The sequence below is a fragment of the Bidens hawaiensis genome, unplaced genomic scaffold (genome assembly GCF_021521415.1).
Source record: "Bidens hawaiensis isolate Kalapana, Puna unplaced genomic scaffold, B.hawaiensis_p1.1 tig00023626_1, whole genome shotgun sequence".
Taxonomy (NCBI): Eukaryota; Viridiplantae; Streptophyta; class Magnoliopsida; order Asterales; family Asteraceae; genus Bidens; species Bidens hawaiensis.
Genome location: NW_027493706.1, coordinates 115,317 through 125,722, shown reverse-complemented (window position 1 = coordinate 125,722; position 10,406 = coordinate 115,317). Strand labels below are relative to the sequence as shown.

The 10,406-nt window shown below is 36.8% G+C and overlaps 1 pseudogene across 1 annotated transcript; it reads right to left on the bottom strand.

Moving 5' to 3' along the window:
- Positions 1-3,197: 3,197 nt before the first annotated feature.
- Positions 3,198-6,761, bottom strand: LOC143567758 (homeobox-leucine zipper protein HAT14-like; annotated as a pseudogene). Its single transcript, XR_013141466.1, has 4 exons — positions 6,275-6,761; positions 5,371-5,784; positions 4,410-4,489; positions 3,198-3,870 (listed from the first exon to the last, which is right to left on the bottom strand). The product of XR_013141466.1 is annotated as a homeobox-leucine zipper protein HAT14-like (transcript).
- Positions 6,762-10,406: the final 3,645 nt, after the last annotated feature.

The window sequence follows — 10,406 nt, the reverse complement described above, 5'->3', positions numbered from 1 at the left end:
TGCTCTTAATAATTCGGGTTCTATTTTCGCTATTACCCGAACCGAGACGTTAAAGAACCGTTGAAGTTTTGGAAATAAAGTTTGAAGATCTTGGAAATAAAGTGGGAAATAAGTGTGTTTGAAGCATTCTCCTTGTAGATCCGGGTGTTCGGGATCTACAAGTCCCCGATCCGGCCGTTTCGGGAATCTTTTTCTGACATTTGTGGTGGTAGCTGCGTTTTTCCTGCCGTAGTGTTGAGTGTTGGCTACGGTAAAAAAATAAAAAAAAAACGTTTTCCCGGCTAATGTTCTCCGGCGACAAAGAATGAAAATAAGAAGATGGTGGCCGTGTCTGGTAAAGAACAGCGCCGACGACGAAGTGGTGGTTGCCTCAGTGGCCGGAAAAACGGTTTTCCGGCAGTAGGTCACCAAAACCGTTTTTCCGGCAGTGGCTATGGTGTTGGATTGGAAGAGTGTAGGGGGTTGTTTGTAGTGCGAATGACCGGAATAATGATTTTCCAGTAGCCGGTACCCGTTGAATACTTGAATGGTCTAGAGACGGTGGCGGCTGGGTGTCTAGGGTACCGGATCTGTGGTGGTATCCAGACATTGTGGCCGGAATTTGATTTTCCGGTGGCTGGCCACCGGTGATAAGTTTGCTGTCAGGGACCATCATGTTGACGGCTGGATCTGATGTTGCGGCTAGGTAGGGTTGATGATAAATGGCAGTTCGACATGATATGGCATGGTGGAATACGACGGGTCGGCGGTGGTTGTGGTGGCCGGAATCCAATTTCCGGCGCCGGTCACCGGTAGGAGGTTAGGTGACGGCGGCAGCTTCATGTGTCATATGTTTGTTAGGGTTTATGCCCTAATATGTGTCTTCATATGAAATGGGCTTGGAAACTTGGCCAAGTTCATGTAGTTGGGTTGAACTTGGACAAAGAGATGGAGATACTGATTGGGCTTTAATTGAATATGGGCTGGTTGGCTGATTGGCCTTTAACTGCTATGGACTGTAACCTTTTTAAATAATGTTCCGGGTTGACCACCTGAAAAAAAGTCAAATTTGTTTAGGTTTCGTCATTATTGGACCGTGTTCAAAGCATGTTATTTCTATGCTATTTTAGAGGCGTTCGAGAAGTTGAGGAACTTTGAACAAATTGGATACGAAGTGGACTTAAAGAGGAAATAACAAGCTTTGTTCATTTGATCGTTGTCCCCGGTGAATCATACCTTTAGGGGGTGATTGAAGAGGTTTCGGCTTTATCGGGTTGATTCGTGAAGATGCGAGACATGGTTCGACGATGTTTTGATATCACAAGCCAAGGGAGTGATTGTAAGGCCAATATTTGCGACTTGCGATATTAAAATATGAAACCCTTAATTATAACAATGGTCAAGATGATAATTATAGCCGACGAGAAAACCGGACTCGAAATGAGAGCTTCGGGAACGCGCGTTTAGCTTCAACGGAAGATCTTCTAGTTTATTTGTGTTGTTTAGCTATAAATAGGAAACTTGTTTTCTATTTTAGTGTGTTTTGTAAGATGTAAATCACCACCCAAGGGGAGCTCACCTTGGGTGGGTCGGTTCTAGTTTAATGTCATTAATCTTTTACCGATTACGGAGTCGTTCACTATACTTATTAGCTTTATATTTTTGTTCGATCGTATGATTTACCACACCCGTCTCGACACGTTTATCAAGTGCAAAATCCGTTCGGTTGTCGTTTTGGGACCTACAAAGCATACATATCATATAAAACTTGACGAGTTCACGGCTTCAGGGGCGGCCCAGAGGGTGTGCGAGCCGCACCTTTGGCCGAGGCACGTAATTTTTGGGGGGCCAAACCTTTTTATGTATATATATATATTTATCGGTAAATGACTCTGAGTCAAACGGCACCGTTAAATGATCGATTGGGTCATTAATTTTAGTGTCTAAATCTTGCCGGAAAAAGAGGTTCGCGTGCCGCAGAGGACTGTAGAATCGGAGAAGACAAAGACACGTGAAGTTATAAATTGTTTTAAACCAAGTTTTAGGATATGGCAAAACTGCCCCTGGCTTATTTCAATATTAATTAAACAAAATAAACTATTAACCTTCAAGTTTTACAATCTAATTAACTAACCCATTTACTTGGTTTACAAAGAAATAACAAAATAGATGTATAATCAACATTCACATATGAATCCATACTAAAATGGATGACATTTGAAACCGGTTGACGTTAATTATTGTGTCTTTATAAATTAAAATATGATGTTGATTCATATATAGTTTTTTTTACTAACATTACTAGTTTGAAAACATCAAAACGTGATGAAGTTTCATGTTTCACCATTTGAGATGGCGCAGCACCTATTTTTCATCATTAACGCATGTGTATGCCTAGTATCCATAAGTTTTTTGTTTCTTTCCTAAACCTACTAATCCAAAAAAGAAATCAAGGTAAAATCAAGTTTTAAGGAATGACAAAAATATCCTCTACTCTTTATTTCATAATTACATTTATTAGTTAAATGCTAATCACATTTAGTTTTGTTTCAATTATACTTCACATTTAACTTAATAACTTCTATTTCAACAACATATCATTTCTATAATCTTTTAAACAATTTAAAAAACTTAAAAGTTTTTATTAAACTAACTATATTAATTCGCATAAATTATGTATTAATAAATTGTATAAGTATTAAATTTTAGGGTTTCAAAACCGGTGTATTATATCACTACTATATTTTTGCTATGTTTATTATTATAACATTAACCGTCCTTTATAAAAACTAATATATTTAGTTATTCGTTAAGGCTTACGGGTCTTTTTATTTTAGTTCGGCCGAGGTATATAAATTCTCGGAGACGCCCCTGCACGGCTTCATCAGTTTATCTCAGTGCCGTTCGAAACCCTAAATAGTAACCGCTACCGATGGAACATCAAGTTCACGAACGCTTGTCCATTAAAAAAACAGTCAAGAAAGCGGTTGGGAAAAAAATTGTCGATTTTGGAAGCTGGGATTGAACAAAAGCTGACAAAAAGAATTGTGAATCAGAATAACGTTTACAGATTTGTAAACCAATGTTTACATATATGTAAACATAGTGGACGCAAGATTCAGATCTAGACCCGACTCAGAGCTAGAGGGAATATGGTGTTAGCCACGACTTCAAATAAGGTTAATATCTGTAGAAGTTAATGGTATGGTAAATAATCATATGATAATTTATTTAAGACTATGGCAAGCAATTGATTATTTGAACACTGAATATATGAGGTATGAGATGAACTAAGTTATATAGAGAGCAACCATACCCGACTCAATGCACGTTCCAAACAGGGTTAAAAAGAAAAATAAAGATTATCTTCTTCAATACCAAATTCTTGATCAAACAGTAGTCCTCCAATTGCTTAAGTAAAAGAGCTCGCGGACTAGAAAAAAAATGAACACATGGTTAAAGATAGACAAACGATTTATACACGTATCATAAATTAAGATATAAATCGTTTGACTACGTTTTCCCCATGTTCTTTAACTTAGAGAGCCTGATTCCCATGAGCTAGAAGACTTTGAAAAAGGTAATGACAAGAATGCATATTGATATTTGATGTATTGCGAGTGTCACGGGCAGCCATTGGTGGGTTGTTGGGGCGTTGCCATGGTAGTGGTGGTGTTGGGTGGAGTGGTGGTGGAAGAGGTGGTGACTACTCGCTCACAGGAAGGGCACATGGTGAGGGTGGTGGCTGGGAGTTGCATGTAAAATGGCTGTGAAGTTTTTATGGCTCTTAATTCTTGAAGTTCCTTTTGCAATCTCTTGTTTTCTTCTGTAAGGGTTTCACAACATGTCTTTAGATACTCGCAATCCACCTCAGTCTGCTTCAACTTTGTCCTGCAACAACTTTGTTTTTTAATTTATAAAAACATGTTTTAAGAACAGATTCAATATAAGAACAAGGTTAATTATATTTTAAAATGTTTTAAGAATATATGACCATGAAATAACATTTCAAGGATGAAATGTTATCCATTTATCCCATGGATGTAATCGATAGTACCTAATTCACTACACATACAATGTGTGAACTTAAAGCCAAAATATTTTAGGAAGGTATTGATGAAATGTGATTCGACTCCATGTCAGCTACATGCATGGACGTGTTGTTTACGAGTTTTATGTTTTATAGTTCGTGTAAATTCAAAATAAGACGGGTCAAAGTTGTTAGGGTTTGCCCGGTTATTCGGTTTCTAGGCGTTTGATGTTTTCAATTTAAGAAAGTCGATGCACTCGTGATTGTTACGCAGTTCAATTCACTCAATAAAAGTGTTTTGAACCGATTGCTTCCGCTTTTATCTTTATCTATTATCCAAAACCATCAAGCAACATAATAAGCTAGATCTTTATCAATAGATTAGAATTATAATTATTACCTTGCCCTTCTGTTTTGAAACCACACCTCAACTTGTCGTGGACGAAGATTCAGCTGGTTTGCTAAAACTAGCTTTTGTTTCTGCAAAATATCATTTGTTAAATAAAAAACATGGGGATCCATATACATATATCACTATCATGGTACATATATTTTCATTGGGGATATATCTAACCTATACATTTTATGAATTTGTAGTTTATTTCACATTGAGATTTAGGCTATATCTCCAATGCAGCCGCCTTTGACTTATATGGAGGACCATAGGAGGCCGCCGTACAAGAGAAGATTGGTTGTCCGTGAGAGAGACACCGTGTGCAAGGATGTGCTCGGACAAATTAGTTTGTGTAAAGAGAGGGAGAGGAGAGAGAGAAGGATGAGGAAGCTGGTGAAGGAAGAAGGCCCTTAGAGCTTGAGATATTTAATTCTGATAGAGACAAGGATTGAGGCTAGGGGTACCCTATTATGAGTATAACATAGTATTGTGTTGACTATTGTTGACTACGTCAACGTTCTTTTGTATTCTTGAGAACTAATGCCACTTTTTATAAAGTTGTTCTTTAGTTAGGGTTAGTACTTGTTCATCCAAAAATTTCTTGTATTATGAGCAAATATGCATACGATCGAATCACTTTTTATTTTTCTTTCTTTCTTTTTTTTTTCAAAAATCCCGCTAGTATACAACCTCTCTAGATCCATTTTATGTGCAGGTGATAGGCTTGATCCGTTTTTGTTTGGGCATATACACATTCAGTCTTAATAAACAAATGAGTATTAATGACAGACGATCATCAGGAATGCCAGTTGAGCGAGCACTGATTGCTGTCTTCGGTAACTAGTTGTTGATGATACTCATTTGTTATTTGTTTTAACAATAATGTATCAAGGGTCAAGGTTTAGGGTTCTACAAGATTTCAAGTATATAAGTATTTTGATAATCTTAGAGCTAAGAAGGGACTTACAAGGTTGAGGGTATTGTGTTCTTTGAAGCTATCCTCAAGAAAAGCGGATTGTTCTTTAGTGAGTCGTAGCTTCTTTCGGTCCAACCCGTTTTCATCATCATCACTAGTTCTACCATACCCTCCTCGTCTTGAAGAAACTCTTTGATCTCTTTCTGAAACATCCACCAAAAAATCCATATTCCCCCTTACAAACTCCATATCGGGTTTCATGGATGGAAACCTACTGCTACCAGTGCTACTCTTGAAAATGGAAGAGAAGTCCATATGAAATGATGATGTATCACTATTACTGTCGTTTGGTGAAGACTGAATGGCGGCTGCTTCTTCTCCATTGTCGGGATTGTATACTGCTGTTAGCGGTTTCACATCAAGTCCTTTTCCCAGTTTAGTTTTGAGAGCTTGGTTCTCCTATTACTGTCCATATAAGGTTACACACATTAATAAAGAAGGTTGTATGTATAAAATAACTAAAACACAAAAATAAAAGCTAGGTATTCTAGAAAATATATAATGCCTAGCTTGCATGACATAACTCATTACATGATGCAACAGGATATATCACAAAATCTAATTATATTGGACATAAAAACTTTAAGACAAGAAGAAAAAGGTTAGATACATATTTTTCTTCTGAAATAAGCTAGCACAAATTAACTCCCTTAGCTTAAATTCTCTTGATTAAAATGATGTTACGTGAATTAGCAAAAATATAGTGGACTTTGTAAAAAAAAAAAATTAAAAATAAAAGGTGAGAATATGTGTCTTTTATGAGTATGTCGTTGTGCCCTTACCCTAATAATATGTTAAAGTGATTCTTTAAGACCATAAAGAAAAAAGTAGCAAGAAAAGCAAATTGGATAGGATTTGACACTAGAAATTCAAAAGAAATAAGTAAAGGACTTACAACTTTGAGAGAGCCACGGGAAAGGACGGTGAGAAGGTGGCGGTGGTGGTGGTGAAGGTTGGTGGAAAGACGGCGAGAAAGGGCAGAGATCAAGCTGTAATGGCGGTGGATCTGATGATGAAGAAAAACAATTTGTTTTATCATCATCTTCCAAGTTCTTATGCTGATGATCTTGATCAATCTGGCTGCTGCTTCCTAAGACCATGCAAAACCCTAATTCCTTCATCTTCTTTTGCTGTGATCCGCTTTGATCAGCAATCGAAATTGGCTTTCGCGTGTCTCCTAAGCTCAGAGCTAGCTCCATTCTGGCTCTCTCTTTAGAAATCTATGATGATAAACAGGAGACTTTTATAAAGAGAGGGTATGGTGTGAGTATTTATGGAAATGAGAGTTTCAAGAAAGACATCTTTCTTCAGAAGTTATGTTCAAAGTTATTTAATGTTTAAACAAAGGTGGCCTCGGCATAATCATTTGGTTTGGTGATATATTGTTTTCTTTAAACCACAATACCTTGATAGTTAAAACATATATCTTCTTTTATCACTAATTGAAGTTGGATCAACAGTCATAGTTTTAGATAGGGCTACTTCGGTATAACTCATGACTTTGTATGTAAGGGCCTCTCAAGTCTCAAATTTGCAATTCTTTTAATTTTTTTAAGTTCTTTTATGTACATCATATTTGGAATTAGACATACGCATATTGATGGCCCCTTGATATTCGCCTTCTGATTCATCGAGTGATTCTTGGACACCATTTTGTTTATACACACAATTGAATAGAACAAGAACAATATGCTTGAAACTTGATTATGCTAGAATGATAATGTAATTATCTGTTTAAAATGTTCCAATCTGACTCCAGGGGCGGACCTACACTATAATTGTAAGGGTCAACCGATACATGTGAAAATTTTTAAGAGGTGTGTATGTGTATGTGTATGTGTATGTGTATGTGTATGTGTATGTGTATGTGTATGTGTATGTATACATAATGTTTTAAAAACCGGTATTTTACTTGTATTGAATTGGGCTGAAAAATGGTACAACTGGTTGAACCGGGTTATACCGGAAGGTTCAACCTGTTGAATAGCTTACCTTATAATTTCTTATAAAGGTAACTTCAATTCAAAAATAACCTGATAGTAAATCATTCCATAACAAAAAATAATTTAAAAGTTAATCCATATTAAAAAAAAATAATGCAAAAGCACTCATTTTTTAAAATAAATAGTCATAAAGTTTACACGTCTGAATGTTAATTGTTGGGTTAAAAGTAAATTTTATAAAATATGGGCCGCAAATATCAAAAATTTCTCGGACATAAAACTGGTAAATTTGTGGGTAAACATGTCACGTTCTCCATCCAAATTCACTTTCCTTCGAATGTTCAAATATCTGAGTCAACGTCTTCTTTGAGTATAATCACATGCTACGCATCTACCCCAGGATCTTCCTCCTGTCGGTTCTTCATACTCTTCACTTTCATGTTTGCTAGATTCTCCAACAGATCCATAGTTGGGTGGAAAATCACGAAGCAAACTAACATTTATTTTCTTCATTTCGGCATAGGTTCTTTATTCCTCTTGGCCACCTTATTGTCTGAATCCACACTTCTTTTGTAGGGATAAATATAGGAGGCTTATGTGTTAGATAGTTTTTAATTAAATGTAAATTGTCGTTTAATTTCGCTTTCGTTTAATCATTGTACAGATACAAGACACTTTTGGGTGTAAGCCCATTTGGGCCCATGATGCAATTAATCTAGGTATGGAGTATAAATACCATGGTATACTCCATATACTAAGTAACACTCTTGGAAATAATAATCATCTTCTTGATCTTCTTCTTTTCTCTCTTTTATGTGTTGGTGTTTTTCTTGATTCGAGATCCAAATAAACTTGGTGATTCCGCTCACCAAGTTTATGGATTGATCCGAGATTAGTTGTTAGATCCATAACGAGATCTACAATTGGTATTAGAGCTTCGGCTCAACTATTGAGGTTCTCAGATCTTTCTTCTTCGGGTTTTTATCAAGAAAGTTAGTGTTTTTAAGTTTTGAAGTTTTGAAGATTGACATCTTGCAAAATCAGCCTATCTTACAAATAAGTTTAACTTGCAAATCAGTCTAACTTGCAAATCAATCTATCATGCAAATCATTCTAACTTGCAAATCAGTTTGTCTTGCAAATCATTCTAACTTGCAAATCAGTCTGTCTTGGAAATCAGTGTAACTTGCAAATCAATCTATCTTGCAAATCAGTCAATCACGAAAATCAACCTTATATCGCAAATATGCCCCATCTCGCAAAACAACCCAAACTCGCAAAACTTCTCCCTTTCTCGCAAATTACGTAATATTTCTCTCATTTGCAAACAGTTTTTGCAAGTTCCACTAGAAACTTCTCAAGTTCATATCTTTGTACACCTTTTAAGATGGTTTCCGAAGCAGAGTCTCTCCAAAAACACTATCTCCTCATGAATAATGAATCGGGTTCAAACAACAAACCACCCAAGTTGGTCGGTTTTGAGGAGTTTAACAATTGGAAATACCGATTCATGAACTTTGTCCACACACAAGATATGAGAATGATCAAATCTAGTCAAGAGGGTCCTTATCGTGCTAAAATCAAAAACCAAACTGTTGTTGAAATTGAAAAACCTCTTAGTTCATTCACTCCATATGACCTCGAACAATTGGCTGTTGATCAGAAAGCATTCGGTTACTTGACAATGTGCTTAGGCAAGAAGATTACACAAAAGTGTTAAAGAATGTACTGTCGCCCAAGAAATTTGAGAAGGACTTATCGAGTAATTTGAAGGGAACTTGGACATGAGGAGTCAAGGAAAGAAATGCTAAACAGAGAATTTAACATGTTCAACCACAATCAAGGTGAAAGCATCGAGTCTATCATTGATCGTTTTGAAGCGTTGAACATAAAGATGAGAAGTGTTGGTATTATTCGTGAAGTTGGTGAGATTAACAAGAAACTTCATAACTCACTTCCCTACACTTGGAACAGCAATGCGACAACAATCAAACACACAAGAGATATGTATAACACCGCCATCACTGATTTGATCTCAATCATTCGGTCATATGCTATCAATGATAAACTCAGAATGTCTAATCATGTGAGCTTATTGAATCAAGTGGGCGTGTTCACGAGAACTAATACAGGAACAACCTTTCTCAGTCATGCCCATCCGAGTGTTCATGTTGCTGACGTTGTTAAGGGCTTTCATTTAAGTGTTCAGGAAATAGGAAATCAAGCATTTGTGTCATGTGCTAGTTCAAGTGATCTGTCTCTTCAAAACTCTATCCAGAACATGGTGAATCAAGCTTTAAAGTTGCACGACCTATCAACTCTGGTCAATTCTCATGCTACTCTCGTTGATGATTGTCACATGAATCTGTTTCATGCTTTCATGGCCAAGAACTGCTTAAAGGTAACTTGATGCCACCAAATTTTACCCCAATGTGTTCCAGAGATAATCCAGCTAGACCCGGAGGAGATGGATATCAAGTCTCAAATGGCCATGCTAGTTCACAAAGCCACGAACCTTATCAAGAAATATGGAAAGAAGAGTTTTCAAAGAACGGGCTTAAACAACACTATTGGGTTCAACAAAGAGAACATGTGGTGCTACAACTGCAATGAGCCGAGTCATTTTGCAAGGGAGTGCGCAAATGGTACATTTTTTAAGCCTGTGAACGAGCTAAAGAATGTGGATGTGACTTATGAGAAAGCAATAAGGAATCAAGGGACCAAGAGGATTAAGCATCGCAGTTCAATCTCTATGGTAAAGCAATGTTGACACCGACTGGGGAGCCTGACTGGGAAGCTCAAGCGAGCTGATGGTGCCAATCAACTTTGCATAAATGGTTTTGTCAAAGGGGAGAGCTCGAGCCAAGAGGGAATGAAGAACATAAAAGATGATATTATTAAGAGTGTTGCTGATGGTGAATCAATGAAGACTGTAAATGGAAACAACATAGCTCATCAAGTAACTCCTCAGGTACATGAACATTTATGCTCCTAAGCTTGTACTGATAAAGTAGAAACGCTCATTAGAAACATTGATGACTTGTTGCTTGAGGTAAATCAGTTGTCATCTTATAAAAGAACTTA